At 58.0% G+C, this 16064-nt stretch overlaps 1 protein-coding gene across 2 annotated transcripts in view; it reads right to left on the reverse strand.

Moving 5' to 3' along the window:
• DAGLA (diacylglycerol lipase alpha) overlaps nucleotides 1-14412 on the reverse strand; it is a 61955-nt gene extending 47543 nt beyond the window's left edge. Inside the window, exon 1 of one of the 2 annotated variants that reach the window (XM_060158994.1) lies at nucleotides 14287-14412. The gene's annotated coding sequence lies outside the window, so the exon portion shown is untranslated. The remainder of the gene's footprint in view (nucleotides 1-14286) is intronic. The other variant, XM_060158988.1, reaches the window with a different exon arrangement.
• Between the last annotated feature and the right edge of the window lie 1652 nt (nucleotides 14413-16064).

Genomic DNA, 16064 nt, shown 5'->3' on the forward strand with positions numbered 1-16064 from the left:
AGGGTGATGTTCTGAGTCCGCCCCACCCACTGCCTCAGGTGGGCTCCGAGACCAGGGTGGGGAAGCAGACCCGCCCAGCCGAGGCTTCAGATGCGCTCAACAGGATCTTAAGGAGGAGCCTCTGGGGACTTCCCTGGTGGTGCAGTGGTTAAGAATCTGCCTGCCAACGCAGGGGACGTGGATTCGAGCCCTGGTCCAGGAAGATCCCACACGCCGCGGAGCAACTAAGCCCGTGCACCACAATTACTGAGCCTGCGCTCCAGAGCCCGTGAGCCACAACTACTGAGCCCGTGAGCCACAACTACTGAGCCCATGTGCCACAACTACTGAAGCCCATGCGCCTAGAGCCCGTGCTCCACAACAAGAGAAGCCACCACAATGAAAAGTAGCCCCCGCTCACTGCAACTAGAGAAAGCCCGTGCGCAGCAACGAAGACCCAATGCAGCCAAAAATAAAATTAAAAAAAAAAAAAAAAAAAAAAGAAGGAGCCTCTGGGGCTATGAACATGAAGATGACAAGCCCCAACCTTGAGGCACTCACAGTGCAGAATGAGGAGGAAATCCACACACAGGTCAGTGAGTACAAGGCTCTGATGCCAGGGACCCCACAGCAAGGTCAGCTGCTTAGCCCAAGGCAGACAGAGAAGGCTTCCAGGAGGGTGCTCACAGCTGAGCAGGAGTTCACCACCAGGCAGAAAGAGGAGCGAGACCAGGCTCATTCTTTCCGCCACCTCCCCCTGCCCCCCCGCACACAGAAGCCTCCCAGAAACCCCGGGGGCCAATGCACCTTGTGCAGGGGCTGGGCCCCAGCCAGCACAGAGCCTGTCTCCCTCTCCTCTGCCCTGGAAGCGCTCTGTGCTGAGCACCGCCGTTAGCTCCCAACTCCTGCCTCTAGGTTGCTGCCAGGCAGGGGAGTTGGTGGTTGGAGAGACCCAGAAACCCACCCATTTCTTTGAAAGAACATTGAAAAGATGTAACCACAAATCCCATGAGTTTACTGAAATGTCTTTAAAACAAATGGCTTGAATGGATTTCTCCCACCCCTTCTCTCCACTGAGCCACTCATTGGAAAACAGCAGCTCAAAGGGCCACACTCGGGGTTGCTGGGGCCTGATGGAAACTGGGTCTCAGCTGCAAAGCCAGGCAAGAGGCACTGGGATAAAGGCAGCTTCGGTCAGGAGAAGATGAAAAATGACACACGGGAGGCCACTATATCAGATCCAGGAACGCTCAGATGCCCTCAAGCCCTCTACTATTGGTGGCTTTCTCAGCACCATGGGTCTCCCTTCTTCCTGCTCCTCCCTTTGTCTCTTGCCTTGAGGGCCCTGCCCTGAGCAGCTGCTTTTGCACACACTCTTACTGGGCAGCTGGAACGGACAGGTGGGGTCTTCCTGGACAACACAAATTGCTTAGAAAATCAGGCAAAGGAGCAGGAGTGGGAAGGTATGTGACCCACCAGAGAGGAGAGCTGGAAGGGCCCGGGGAAATCAGAGTTCAAGACTCCCTGACTCTTAGCGATGAAGACTCTTAAGCCCAGAGAGGTGCGCTGATGTGCCCAAGGTCACACAGCTATGGGTCCGTGTCCTCTTGTTGGCTGCATTCCAAGCGTCATTCCTTCAACCATTACTTCTCAAGCACATTCTATGTGCCTAGATTCTGGAACTTAGGCTTAGGCTCCTAGGCGATGCCCTGATGAAAACTGAACTCTGCCCCAGAGGCTTGCAAGCCGGGGGGGGCCTCCCATCCCTCGGCTCTCCCCTCCCCACTCGTTCCTCTTGTGTAAAGAGGAGGACGTGCCCCGCCATCACCAGGGAAGACTCAAAGCAGAGAGGAAGTGAGAAAGTGGGAGAAACAGCAGGAAGGACTGTGGAACACTGGGCACAGCCTGGAAAGGAGGGACCAAGGTGAAGGATACCCCAGCGGGGGTAAGTCGAGCAAGAGAAACACTGTCCTGGGAGTCTGGGGCTGCCACTGGCACCTGTGTCCTGAGGACCCTGGACCAGACATGCTTATCTATGCCTACTTTTTCCTTCTTATCACAAAGTACATGTTCTCCACAGAAAACAGAAACCAAAAAAAGAGAAAGAGAAAGGGAAAGAAAATAGAAATCATCCATGATCCCTCTAGGAAAATTATTAACTATTAACATCTGTCTAGTTTTTTTTTCCCTGTTCAAATATGGGATCATTCCGTACCTACCGCTTTTCACTGAGCTAGAGAAGGTGAACATTTCTCCTCATTTAACATTTTTCCAGCCCTGCCTTCCCTCATTATTGTGGAGCAGTCCATGCACATGGAGTATATGAGTTTATTCAACCAGTTCCCTACTGGTGGCCCTTAGGCTGTTTCCCTCTTCTCCCTGTGAGAAAAGCCCCACAGCTGGGCCCCAGGATGAGTGGCTCCAGGCCCCCATGGGGTGGTGCTGGAGCCCGGGGCTCCTGGCTCTCTCTAGGGTTCATTCTCCCCCAGCAGAGGCGGGGCCTTGTGCAGATCGTGGGGAGAGGGGTAGGGATGGGGGTCCTGCCCTTCTCCACAGCTCTCAGACAGTCAGTGATTTCCAGTGACTCTCAAACTTGAACCGGCAGGGAGGAGATGGGAAATGCAGGTTTCCAGGCCCTACCAGACATTCTGAAGCTGTTGGTCCAAGGTAGGGCCCAGGAGCCTGTGGTTGAGCAAGCCCCGTCACGGCCAACCCCAGGAGATTCTGAACCTCCCTGCACTCAGAGAAGCCCTGCTCTCGAGGATGAAGCCCACCAATGCTCCTCCTAGCTGAGCAAGCAGAGGCAGCACCTCGGAGCTGGTTAAACTGCAGAGTCCTGGGCCCCACTCCAGAGATGCGGATTCAGTGCAGGGAGAGAGGGGCGCCCTGAGATTCTGCTTTCCTAACCTGTTTCCAGGGGCTGCGGCTGGCTCATGGGCCACACTCAGGAGCGCTCAGCTAAGCCTGTGTGGGTGCCCCGGGTGGGTGCCGGCGACGGGCACTGTGCCTGGAGGGGCGATCACAGGTGGCACGTAGCAAGCACTTCCTAGGGGTCGAACGCTGTGCCCTGGCTGCTCAAGGTGTGCTCCGCAAGCCACGTCCTGAGGAGCAGATCTGGGGTCCCATCCAGCCTCCACGGGAAGCTGCATTGGCAAGCTCGGGATCTGTGTGCCCATTAAAACAGCACTTTTTAATTTTTTTTGGCAGCGCCTCGAGGCTTGCAGGATCTTAGTTCCCTGACCAGGGATCGAACCCATGCCCCCTGAAGTGGAGGCTCAGAGTCCTAACCACTGGACCGCCGGGGGAGTCCCTAAAGCAGCACTTTGCTGAGACCTTAACCCCATCCTAACACTCCTCAGACGCAGGTCAATTATTCCCCTGATTTTCCAGCTGAGATTCTGCAGCTGCGAGGTTAACTGACTTGGTTAAGGTCTCACAAGTGCTGCCCGCAGAAGCTGCAACTAGAAGCGGTACGGTCCAGCTCCAGAGCCCCTCACCCCAAATCACGACACCCCCTGCGGATTCCTGTTCAAGCCCCACAACCACTGTGAGAGGTTGCCTCCGACTCTGCACTTTACAGATGAGACCTCGGAGACGGCGGGGGTGGGGGGGCGGGGGGGGAAGTCGGACCAACCGCTCCCCGGGAAACGGCGGGCCGGGGGGTGGGGGGGCCTCCCTGTCTGCTGCGTCTACGCCTGTGTTCTTCCCTCCCGGCCCACTCGCTCTGCGGCCCAGGCCGGGGTAGGGGTTCCGCCTCCTAAGCCCGCAGGCTCTGCGGACACAGCCGGGGCCAGGAAGTGGGAACCGGGGCGGAGCAACCAGGAGTTCAGCTTGGTCTGAGGACATTCTTTCTTCTCAGCCAGACTCAGCTCCGTGGGCCTTTTGAAAGGCAGCAGAGAATAGCCGTGCTCAGCCCAGCGAGGCCGGCCCCTTTCAACCTTCCACTTGCGCCATTTCCAAGTACAACTCCAGAGGGCTCCTATAATTTATACGTCCCAGGATGCACTGCTGCAGCTGCTTTATGATGGGCGCTCGTTACACCATTAAGGTTAAAGTACTGAGCAGGTGGTGGGCTGGGCGCCCGGCTTAGTTACCGCCACCGGAAGCCTGCTGAATGGGGTTCACCTGGGGTGGGGGTGGGGGTCAGGCTCTCTGAAGGGCCCAAGAAATGGAGAAGGCGGCCCCAGAGCACGGGGGCCCTCTGTTAGCCGTTTATTAAACTGCACGGTAGAGTGCAGCAAGGAGAACAATCTCCAGCAGCTCAGCACCGCTGGCAGGGGGCATGGGGGTGAGAGGAAGCCTCCTGCGCTGCCTGCCGGGGCCTGCCAGGGCGGCGAGGTGCAGGGTCTGAGCCACAGACGGGCCCACACACGGGCAATGGCGAAGGAGTGGGCAGGCTTGTCTTTTCAGCAACAGGGTGGCCATAGGGGGTCTTCCTCTTGTAGGAACCTGTCTGTCCTTCCTGTGGTTCACGGGGTCCCCGAACCTGATGCGAGATGGGGGAGCAAGAAGGAACACCCTGAGAGCAGGGGCCATACAAACGGGGGTCCGAGGCCCAGCCGGCCAGCTGCAGGTACACGGCCTCTAGCAGGTCCCTTCAGTTCTCCAGGGAAGCTGAGATCCTCAACCTGTCCCTCAGCTGTCAAACACACGTGCCTCCCTCCCAGGGCAGTGCCCCAGCACAGAGCACGGTGAGCGCCCACCGCACGAGAGCGGTCGCTATCCTTCGCATTAACTGAGTTACGGCACATAGAGCACTTAGGAAGGTGCCTGGCAGAGAGGACTCGCTTTGCTATTGTTGCTGTTGTTCCATTTGTCTGTTTATGTGTCAGTCCTTGACCTGGGAACTCTCTGAGGAAGCGGTGGTAACTTTTCTTATTCCCAGCTCCAGGCACAGAGTTAAGCGTGCAGTAGCTGCTGGACAAGTGTCCCTGAGAACGGGTGGACGGGAGTTTACAAGTGGCAGGGACTATTCCCTGCTCCGCAATCTGGCCCCAGTCCCAGGGACGGTGTCGGCGGAAGACCAAGTTCTCTCAAAGGTATGAGGCTGAAACCACCTCTTGAGAAAAATTCCTTGGCTTCCCAGGAGGAAAGAGACTCCAGATGCGGCTGGTTTTTCTGGCTCCGGGACACTGGGGTTGACTCTGGCCTTCTCCTTCCACACGTCTCTGGAACCGAGGAGGACAGGGAGGGTTTGCTGTCACGGGAACCTCCAGCCCCAGGTGGGGCTTTGCGGCCCTGCAGGCTGGCCTCCTTCTCCAGTCACTGCCCCAACTGACCGGCTCCCAGGGCTGGAACGGACCGGACGGGACTCTGGACTTGTCAAGGCTGCCGGTGTTCTTGGCTGTGAGGCCAAGTCATGACTGCCATGCTCGGGACGCACAAGCTCACCCACAGCTGAGGGGAGCGGGAGGGGCTGGGGGGCTGCCACTTGGCACAGGGGGGCCAGAGAGTGTCTAAGGAAAGACCTGGCTTCCCCCAAAGGCCTCAAGGGAGGAAAAGGTGGACCAAAAAAAAAAGGCAGCTGGATGGAAGAGGCGCCAAAGGGAAGGAAACCAAACTAGGAGAGGGACCAGAGAAGGACGGGCAGCCTCAGAGAGTGCTGGGGCGGGAACAGGGTCAGTGCCAGAGGGACGGAGAGACGCTGCCAGCTCTGAGAAGTGCTAGGGGTGGTGCAAGGGTTGCCTGGCTGCAGGGCGCAGCCTCAGGAAGGGGAGGGTCCTCTCAGTTTAGCACTGCCTGCGGGACAGAAGAGTGGACAGCAGGTAACACTGACAGTGCTCTTGGCATTGGGTGGAACTTCCAAAGAGGTAGCGTCTCATTTGATCCCGACGGCTGCCCGGCGTGCCACATCCCGCTAGATCCCCCATTTTAGAGATGAGGAGGAAACCGAGGCTCTGAGAGGTTAAGTGACTTGCCCAAGTAGTAGTGGACTTGAATAGAGCTTTATGCTAAAGTCCATGTTTGCAGGCCTATGTTACACTGAATTTAAAGAGAAAGAAAATGAATCAGAGGTGGGTGATGGGAGGAATGAAAGGGCAGCATCGTCTTGGAGACTCGGCAGTCCCGAGTGGGCCAGGTGGGCAGTGCCAACTGGGAGGTAGTGCATCCAGCGAGACTGCAAAGGCCAGGACAGTGTCCTCGGCTGCTGGGCCCAGGGCTGCCGGGAGGTCCTGCAGCCGGCCTGAAGCTGCAGCAGGGCAGCTGTCCCAGGGCAGTGCAGGAGCGTGGATGAAGTGGAGCCTGATGTAATCCCCGCCTGCAGAGGGTGGAAACTTGGGAAGTGAAACCAGCTGTCACCTCACTGCAGCCCGGCCACAGATTTCCAACAGTCATGCCAGGCAGGCCTCGCCCCTACCCACAGTCTGGGGCCTCTGCCCTCCTCTCCGGGGCCCGGGGGAGCCCTGAAAGCACACGCTGCGCTCCCCATGCCCAGCTCGGCGCTGAAACGTGCTCGGAGTAAAGCTGATGAGAAAGCAGAGGGTTTCTAGCCAACGCCCTGGGAAGCCTGCCATCGAGAGGCTGACAGTCTCACCGCTTTCCGGAACAGACGCAGGCTCACCTCTTCACCAGGCTTTCCGCATATTTTGAGGGGTGAGGAGAGGTCCCGGCGGCTGCGTGGTGAACTATCCTCCTTCCTCACCAAACCCTGCCTGAAGCGGCCTGGTCAGGCTGCCCAGGCGTGTGGGAGACCAGAGGGGTGGTGAGGCCCAGAACCCCAGGTGGGCCCCACGCACTTCCACACAACCCAAGGCCCCAGCACAGGTGGGGCGGCCTCCAAGGGCCCAGGCACTGGTCAGCCAACCGGGACACCAGACTGCGGTCTGGCCCCCACTCTAGGGACCTCCTGCCCAGCTCTTGGCCCAACAGGGTCCTTGAGCAAGGCCTTGCAGCTGGCAAACCATGGAATTCACTAGCCCATCCGGGCAACTCAGAGGGTGGGTGCAGATGCCCCGGCCTGGGACTATGCCCCGGCTTAAGCGCTCCTGGCCTTCACGCCAGCTCCTGAAGCTCTGCATCTCACACACAAGCAATTCTAACCCTTGATCAGTACAGTGTCTTTCCCATCCAGCATCACCTCTGAGCATGGGGACAGCCCATGAAGGAGAAGAGAGTATCATTGTTGCTCTTATACAAACAGGGCGACCGAGGCTCAGAAAGGCTGAGTGACTCATCTGAAGTTGCCCAGCAGAGCCAGGGGCAGAATCCAGGCCCAGCACCCTCCACTTGCCTTGCTGTCTCCCTAAAATCACCCATCCTGGGATCCCAGGAGTAGATACTCCTGGTCCGCATGGCAAAGGATGGCGCCCGACACATCAGGCCAGACAGGCAAAAGGTTTGAGGCGTTGGATAAACATACAGATATCTGATACACAGGCCGGAGCAGATGGAGAGAGGTGAGAACTACAGGACGAACGAGACAGCACCCTGCATCTCAAGGCCGCTGGAGTCCAGCAGGCCCTGCCCTCTACTAGCTGAGTGCCTAGAGCACATCTCTAAACCTCACCTATGAAATGGGTTAATACCACCTGCCTCTCGCGTGGTCACGGGGATTAAATGAGCGAACGCATGTAAAGTGCTTAGCATGGCGCCTGGCGTGTGCGCTCAGTAAGTGCTATTTGCCATCACTGTTAGCCTTCAATGAGGACATGGATTAGCGAGGGGAACAAGCCACGAACATTTAACAACACACGCTCAGAGGGGCGCTGGCGCTCTGCCCCCTGATCACGTCAGGTAGGACAGTCCCGGGGTGCAGTGGGGAGGGAAGAAAGGCGTCACGGGAGGGGGGGGCTGTGTGGGCCTGAAGGAGAGGCAGGGCTCACAGAGCAGAGGGAGGGGTCCTGGTTTCAAACTCTGGCTTCCCACCTACTTGCTGTGTGTCCTTGGGCAGGTAACTCACCCTGTCTGAGCCTCCTGTAAGACAGGGGTAGAAGGATGGGGGGAGTAGAGGGATACCTATTACAAGGAGTAAATGGGATCTCGTCTATAGTGTATGTTGTGCCAGGCTGAGTTCCCCGAATTCACAAAATGGAAACGACTGCTATCATTACTGTTATTTTGTGGCTGGGCAAAGGCTCCTGGAGACAGATGCCCTGAGGCCTCCCGACCCCCAAACCTGAGAGGGTTTGGCAAAAGCCAAGTACAGGGTGCTGTCCCTGGGGTGGGGGTGGGGGTGGGGGCCAGAGGAGCAGCCCCACCCAAGCTCACCCCACCGTGAGGCCTGCCCAGCAGGGGCAGCCATGTGTTGGGAGGTGCAGGGTAGACTGTCTATAATGAAGAGACATCAATAATAAATTAACCTCAAGTAAGTCCAGGAACATCAATCATAAATTAATTAAATGGCTCCAGGAGACGCGAGGACAAGATCAATTAGAGGCGGCATCCTGCCTCACGTTACACGGCACAGCCCACCCTCTCTGGCCCCGGCCTGCAGGCTCTGTGGCCAGGAGCATCTCCAGGTGGAGGAACTGGTTCCCAGGAGCAGCTCCCAAAACACAGGTGAAGATAAGCCCCGGTCTCTCCGATCCCCTCCCCACCCTCTCCCCTCCCCCACCCTCCCCCTCCCCACCCTCTCTCCCCTCCCCACCCCTCTCCCCTCCCCACCCTCTCCCCTCCCCCACCCCTCCCCCTCCCCACCCTCTCTCCCCTCCCCCCCGCCACCCCCCAGGCTCAGAGAGCTCTCAAATGCCCAGAGGAATTTTGATGAAACTTCCTAGAATAGTAACCTCCTGGGCTGAACTCAGGCAGGAGAAATTTCAAGGGGTAATTTGGTGAGAAAATGACCAAACGCCTGGAAATAAGTGCTAAGAATACTGGAGCCCCCTCAGTGGGTCCTCAGGGACGAGAACAGCCTCCTTCAGGGGATCCCAACAGCCTCTCACTCCCACTCTGGGCCTGGAACCCACCGGAGTCAAAGCAGCTGAAAGTCAAGTGTGGGAGAGCTGCATCAGAGGCAGGGAAGAGGCCCTGTCCAGGCCCCGCCTCTACTGACCACAGCGACAGACCTTGGGCCCGCCTCCCCTCCGCAAATCAGTAAGGGTGGCCTCTCCCCGCCCTCCCCAGGGCAGCCCCTGCCCCAGTTCAAGCCCTCCAAACCCGGCACCCGCCCGAGACACCAGCTGCCTCCCCACTCCTGCCCCCGGGTCCCGCCGGCACCGGCTGCCAGGCTCTCGCTCAGAACACTTCAGTGACTGCCCACGTTCACGGGCCAAACCTTCAGCCTCGCTGTCGTGGCTCTTGGGGACCCAGCTGGCCCCAGCTCACGATTTCAACCTTTCCTCACTTCCGTTTCCGGCGCCCATAGTCAAGCCAGACCACAAACGGTCAGCCCCTCGCTTTCCCAGCCATATCCCCTGTTGCTGCCGTTTCCTCTACAATCACCTGGCTGGCCCAGGTTAAAGGTCACCACCACTTAAGTCTCCCCTGATCTCCTTTGACCGCCGGTAGCACCCGCCTCTTGACGTTACAGCGTAGACCTCTGTGTCCATCTCATATCTTCTCAATAGATTGTGAATGCCCAAATCTATACCGTAGAGGCACTAGTGTGTCCACTTCATCTTCATGGCCCTCACTGACCCCAACCCTCGGTGGGTGCTCAAGAAATAACTATTGACTCAGTCGGAGTGGAACCATTCCCCAGGGGCCAACACATTATCTTGGATGTGATTCTATTAACAGATAGGCCAGATTCCATCCATGCCAAGGGTAGGGTGGAGCTAATTTCTCTTTATCGAGAAAAGGGACATGACCTATGATATCTCCCCTGCTGCTAATGTATGCAGATGATGATGTAACTGCTTTTCTGTGGAAAAGATCCTGCCTGCAGGAGCAAAAACATAAACCGAACATGCTTGCCTCCATCATGATCTCTCCACTCGTCAGGCATGGGATTCTTACAACCACCCCTGGGGGAGGTTTTACTGTCCCCATCTTACAGATGGGGAAACTGAGGTGTAAAGAGATAGCAGGATTCAAACTCGAGTCTGACTTCAGAGTCCCAAGTCGTAAGGCCTCTGGGCTACAGTGCTCTCTTCTGACACCCAGGCGGACTGTCTCCGGCTGACTTCCCAGTGGGCTTGGGGAGGAGGTGGAAGCAGGCGTGTGTGAGTACATATGGGCGTCACAGAGCCACACCCCCAGCCTGGGCGTCCTTCTAAGGAATACTGAGAAAGCAGAAAGGTTGCTCTCGTAAGAATCACATGGAGACGTTAAACTCACCCTCCTGGAGCTGGAAGGAGACCTCCCCCTGACTCCCACAGTTCTCTCCTGCTTCGTGGGGCCCAGCAACACCCCACTGCACACACCCACTGACACCAGGCCAGCCAGACACAGGAGCCCACAAGCTCCCCCGCCACCAGGCGCTCCACACCCCCTCAGCCCTCACTTCCCACAGAAACGCTTGCTTACGGGCACACGCGGCTTTGCACATGTGCAATCGCCCGGCAGCCGTGCAGTGACGACAGCCCCACCCCTGCCCGTCTCCACCGTGATCCTGCAGAGGACTTGGGCACTCCTGCCCACCGCCCTCACCTGTGGCCAAACCACTCCCCTCCACATCACCTCCCTGGAACCCCTCAGCAGCCAGGAGGACCCCACAGGGAAGGGGCTTTCCTGGATCCTCCTCGCCTACACACCCAGTGTCCTGTCCACCCAGGGAGATCCAGTCCAGCCAAAGTCAGTAGCAGAAAGGAAAAAGGAAAATCAAGATTAACAGTCTTTAGCCCTACCCACTGAGATGTAACCACATCCCACAATGTCCTGGGCTCCACGGCTCTAAAAGATTTATCGTCCTCTGACCGCACGCTCGTTGATATTTCCCCAGCGCCACTCACCCGGTCCACTAGAGTGTAATGTAAAGCTATTCCAGGGAGAAACTGAACTCAGATGGAACGTGGGCCAACAGGCGATTAAACCCTAAGGGGGGATCCCTTTCTGGTCCCGGAGAGAGGGACTGCGGGGAGGGTCCGGGCCTTCAGCTGTGGCCCAGGAAGCCTCTGTCCAAAGATGCCCGATTCCCTGGCACCCCTGAAGCTGAGCTGCTGGGCACCATGATGTGTGAGGTGGCTGAGGAAGGAAAGGTTGCCAGGAGCTGAGTTAAGCAACTTTTGGAGAAACACGGACAAAGAAATAGGAATAGGACTGAGGACCAGAGTTGAAAACAATCTCAGCTCCAGACAGCCACTTGCCCTCGATGGCCACTCCTGTGTTACCAGCCCCCTGCCCCCGCTGGCATCTGCTCAAAGTCAGCAGCTGTGCAGCACGACGAGGGGTGGTGGTGACCTGGCTGGGCTCCCTGTGGCCTCAAACCCTGAGGACTCGGAAGAAAGCCCTGCTCTACTTTTGGGAAACAGAGGCCAATTCCTCCTGTCAACGTCTCCGAGCTGCCCTGCCTGCCACCCAGCTCTGCTGTGCAGGGTCCCAGCATCCCAAGCAGATGGCAAGGGGTGGCTGCAAAGGGGTGGCTCCTGGGTCCCCAAACCAGGAGGCTGAGCCACAAGTCAGAACAAACAGGCGGAGGTGTGGTGGGTGAGCTGAGGGGATGTGAATGCGGGATATTCACATCAGGGAGGCCGGAGGCTTCCTCTTAATGGACTTGCACTAGGAGAGCTTTCCAAGCAGGAGCTCAAGTGCTGGCAACTCCTGGGGAGGCAGCCAAAGGGGCCCAGGAGCACGTGGGACAGGCCTCGGAAGCCCCACGGATGACCCGGGAACGAGTAGCCGAGGAGGCGCTTGCAGCGCCAGGCAGTGTCCAGGCGGCAACCCCTGGGCAGGGGCCTGGGGGGCCGTGTCCTCTTTCTCCCTTTGTGGCTTGACACTGCAGCATGGACACAGGACAAAAACTTTCTGCCTCGGGACCAAGCTCGTGAAATGGGTTGCTGTCTAAGGCAGACACTCACATGGAATGCTGGAGAAACCGGGCCTGGGTTCACGGAATCGGGCCTTCCAGTGCAAAGCCTTCTAGCCGTGGGGTATGTAATCCAGGCTCTGCAGCCCATTATCAGGAACTAGGCCCCAGTGGCAGAAAGTAAAGCAACTGGCAGCCACCCTCAGCTTCTCCACCTGGGAAGGCCCTTCAGGCAGAAGTGGGCCCGTGTCCTGGGGAATTCCTGCTACACCTGTCTGCCCTCAGAGACCCCCTATGAGGGTGCCCATCACCCCTTCTCCTTGCCCCGTGTATCCGAGGGCGTCCCCCATGGGCCCCAGCCTCCTGCCAACCAGCCTCAACCTCGCTCACAGGACCACCCAGCCCTGCATCCCTCTGGTGACTCTGACCCACTGGGCTCTCTCCAGGCCACAGCCCCCAAAACTCTGATGCAGCTTCTCCCCACCCCCATCCTCTGAACCCAGAGCTAAAGGAAATTCTCAAGAGAAAGTGCACACTTCCAAGTCTCGCTCCCACCCAGGTACCCCAGATCTGTCAGCCAAGGACACCTCCCAGCCCTGCGCGGCCACGGGCACGTCTGCAAGCCCCGGCGAAGCGCTCCCTCTTGCTCTGGCCACTCCTGCAGGATGCTACAGTTGCTGCAGCCATGCTCGGACAGTCCTCGGGAGCCCTGGGGCCTGGTTCCTGCTCGGCAGCTGACTCACAGTGTCAACAGATCCCACTTTCCCCACCAGGAGCCCTTACGCTCAGGGCCTCTAATTCCCTATGACAGGCCCTCGACCTTCCGGCTGCTTTCCTCCCCAATCACATTCCATGCCTCCATTTCCTCTGCCTCCTGCCTTGGTCTCTTTACCTGATGATAATCCCTGACCTTTGGACAGCCTTTCACAAAGGGTTTCCATGGGCACCATCTTTCATCCTCTGCGACCACCTTCTGATGTGTCTCTGAGAGATAAAGTCACCTGCTCAAGGTCACACAGGCAAGGCTGGAATTCAAGTTTTCTGGCTCCGTACGCACTGGACAACCTCTAGCTTTGAGGAACCTCAGCAGCATCTCCAAGCACCCACTTTGGCAAGTGAGCTGCCACCCCCACCCTAGTCTCCCATACCCTCAACTTGGTCTTTCTGGACTCCTAAAGGTCTTCTCCAGGCCCGGCCTCATTTATTATTCTATCCCCAAGAGAGCCACAAAGACCTAACAAAGTCCCCCACATCCTAAGACTTCTCTGGGGGTCGTAAATTGCCCTTCTGTGAAGTAGAACACAGGTGACGCTGACTGTGACCCTCGCCCATTGCTTCTCAAAGGACTGGTGAGGGCAGACGCAATCCTAGCACACTCCTGGTGGCTGCAGACTCGTCTTTCAAACATCACCCAAATGAGCCTCTGGACCCAAAGGCTTCCAAGCGTCATAGAAGAGAGGCAACTCCCAGACACCCAGGAGCGAAGGAAAAGGCAGGGCCCGGGAACTACGGATGGATGCAGCAACACACCTCCCCCCGCCCACCAACGTGGCCCACCTCTCAGCCCTGCACATTCCTCGGGACGCATGTTCAGGGAGAGTGAGAAGAGCTGAGAACTGTCCACCTCTCCTCTCCTCCCCAAAGCTGGATGAATTCATGAGCCCAGGACAATGCTAGGACAGGTCTCCATCTGGGTCACCAACAGCGTCCTCAGGGTTGAAGCATCTCCAGGCATCGCTCTTTCACGTCCATTATAAAGGACACCAACCTTCTCTCAGCTGTCTGCCTTCCTCAGTCCAGTGTACCCAACAGATATTAAAGGTGGGCCCGCAGTGCCCGAGGCAATGCCCCTCATCATCACCACAGTGGGAGGATGGGCATTTACCCTTCCCATCCACCAGGGTCTGAGGGCTATGGATTCTCCCCTCGCAGGGCCAGGCTGCCCCGGCACCACGCTGTGCCAAGGCCATTTCTTACAGTCACGCTAGGAACTCCTGCCATGCTGAGGACACAAATTCTTCAAGCCCCGGGTACCATCACTCCAGACCATGTCAAGGCCAGAACCATCCGACACCTTAGTAATGAGAGCACTTCCTCACACCCCTGCCAGGGGCACCACCATGCGCCCACAGGCTGCCCACCGCCACTCCAGAACCAGTCCAAGTGTTGTGCCCGTCATCAGTCTGCACTGAGGGCTGCGCCCGCCTCACACCTGGGCAGCCACCACCGCACAAGGTGGGGGTGAGTCTTCTGACACCCGTGCCGGGAAAACCACGCTGCTTGTGCCAGACCCACGCTGCCCACGCCCGTGCCACGGGTGTCACCATTCCCACACTGGCGCCAGGGGCTCCACGGATCTCACACCTGCCACACCGCGCGCCCTGGACACTGCCCAGCTGCCGCACCGCTCACACCGCGCCCGAGTCCGGGGCCCGGCCCGCCGCGCCCGCGGCCCCCCTTACCTCCAGCCAGCCGCAGGGCTCGGCCCGCCGCCGCCACCGCGACCGCCACCTCCATCCTGGGCGCCCCAAGGCCCCAATTCACTAACGCCGCTTCCGCAGGGCGCCGGCGCCGGCGCGAAGGCCGCCTCCGCCCCCCGGGGGACGCTGCGTCCTTTACGTAAACCCCACTCCGCCGCCAGCGGTGACCATGGCGACGACCGCGGGGCGGCAGCGCCCCCTGGTGCCAGGGAGGGGAGCGGCGCCGAGGCAGGAGTGAGCGGAGTCTTCCGCGGGGCTCCACGCGTGGGGGCGGTGGGCGCAGGACTCCAGCCGCCGCTGCAGCTTTGTGGGCGGCCGGGAGGGGCAGGACCGGCCGCGCTGCATGCGGGGAAGGGAGCCGCCTGGGTCCCCCTCCTTCAGGCCCCGCGTGACCGGGTTTAGCGTGGGAGAGAGGCAAAAAAGCATGTAGGATCACTGGAGAACTGGTGCATTTGCGGGGAGGAAAGAGAGAGATGGGTTCCACCTCCTCGGGGTGCTGAGCGCTCCTTGGGGGGCGGGGTGGTCAGAGCACATCATGATCATCTGTGTCCTCCCCTCACCCTCTACCCCTGCAGGGCCCAGCCTCGTGCCTGGCATCCAAAAGGGCGCTTGGTCAACTTTGAATTCCTGGAAAATAAAGAAAATTGCCCTTCCTATTCTGCTTCGCACGCATCCATTCATTCACTTAACACACCTTCCCTGAGAGCCAGCCTTGAGCCGGAGCAGCGCTGTCCAGTGCCTTGTGCTGAGCTCGGGGAGTGAGTGAGCACAAAGGCAAGCAGAGCCCAGGCCCTGCCCTTCAGTTCAGTCCAGGGGGTACTAGACCATCACACCTACAGGTGTGATGGTGTACAGGGTGCTTGTGGTGTAGGAGCTCAGCAGAGAGGGCGGGTGGAGCGCTCTGAGGGGCACTTAAGCAAGCCGTGGGGGAGGGAGTTGGGTCTGGAGGCTGAGATGACCCAGCTGGGTCTCAAAGGTGGAGTAGAATTCAGAGGCAAAAAGGGGAGTCGCATGTTTCAGCAGGGGGAGTGCCTCTAAAATGTTCTCTGGGCCCTGTGGTCATCCCAAGAAAACAGGGTGATACACAGCAGTTTAGTTCAAGTGGGAGTGTAAAGAGCTACGTGTGCAGGGCCTGTGGTGCAGTAGCCGCCTGAAAACTATCCGGACTTTTGGGTTTAAGGTGAGACTCTGAGTCCAGGGCAGCCTTCCCCTCTGCTGAAGCAGGTGGGACCTACTTCTGGAAGGAGTTCTGTATTACCCGTGGTTATTTTGAAGGCAAACTCCGGCTTATTTTAAAAAAAAAGAAAAATGGGGGTGGGGAGAGCAAATACTGGGTGGGATACCTCAGGGGATTCAAGAAAGAGTTGGGCCCTCCCAGCCTCAGGAAGGGCCGGGTATCAGGGAGGCTTTAAGGACTGACTGTAACATAGCAGTTTGGGAGCCTTCTGTCTAGATCACTGTAATTAATCAGAATCAAAACTGCCAAATGTAATGTCCCTTGGTTCAAAGTTCTAGATTCCCAAAAGAAAGAATCTTGTTGGTCCAGCTTGAGCCATGGTCAATCATAGCAGCTACATTCTACCCCCTTAGCTGCCCAGTGCACACAGATTCACACATGTACACACACACACACACACACACACACATACACACACACGTCTTCCTCCCATTCATCCAAAGTCATCTTCACCAAACGATATTGTGTTCCAATATTCCCTGGTCGGCCACCTCCAGACTTGCTGTCATGATCAAGATCAAAG

Source organism: Lagenorhynchus albirostris, chromosome 9 (genome assembly GCF_949774975.1).
Source record: "Lagenorhynchus albirostris chromosome 9, mLagAlb1.1, whole genome shotgun sequence".
NCBI classification, from domain to species: Eukaryota; Metazoa; Chordata; class Mammalia; order Artiodactyla; family Delphinidae; genus Lagenorhynchus; species Lagenorhynchus albirostris.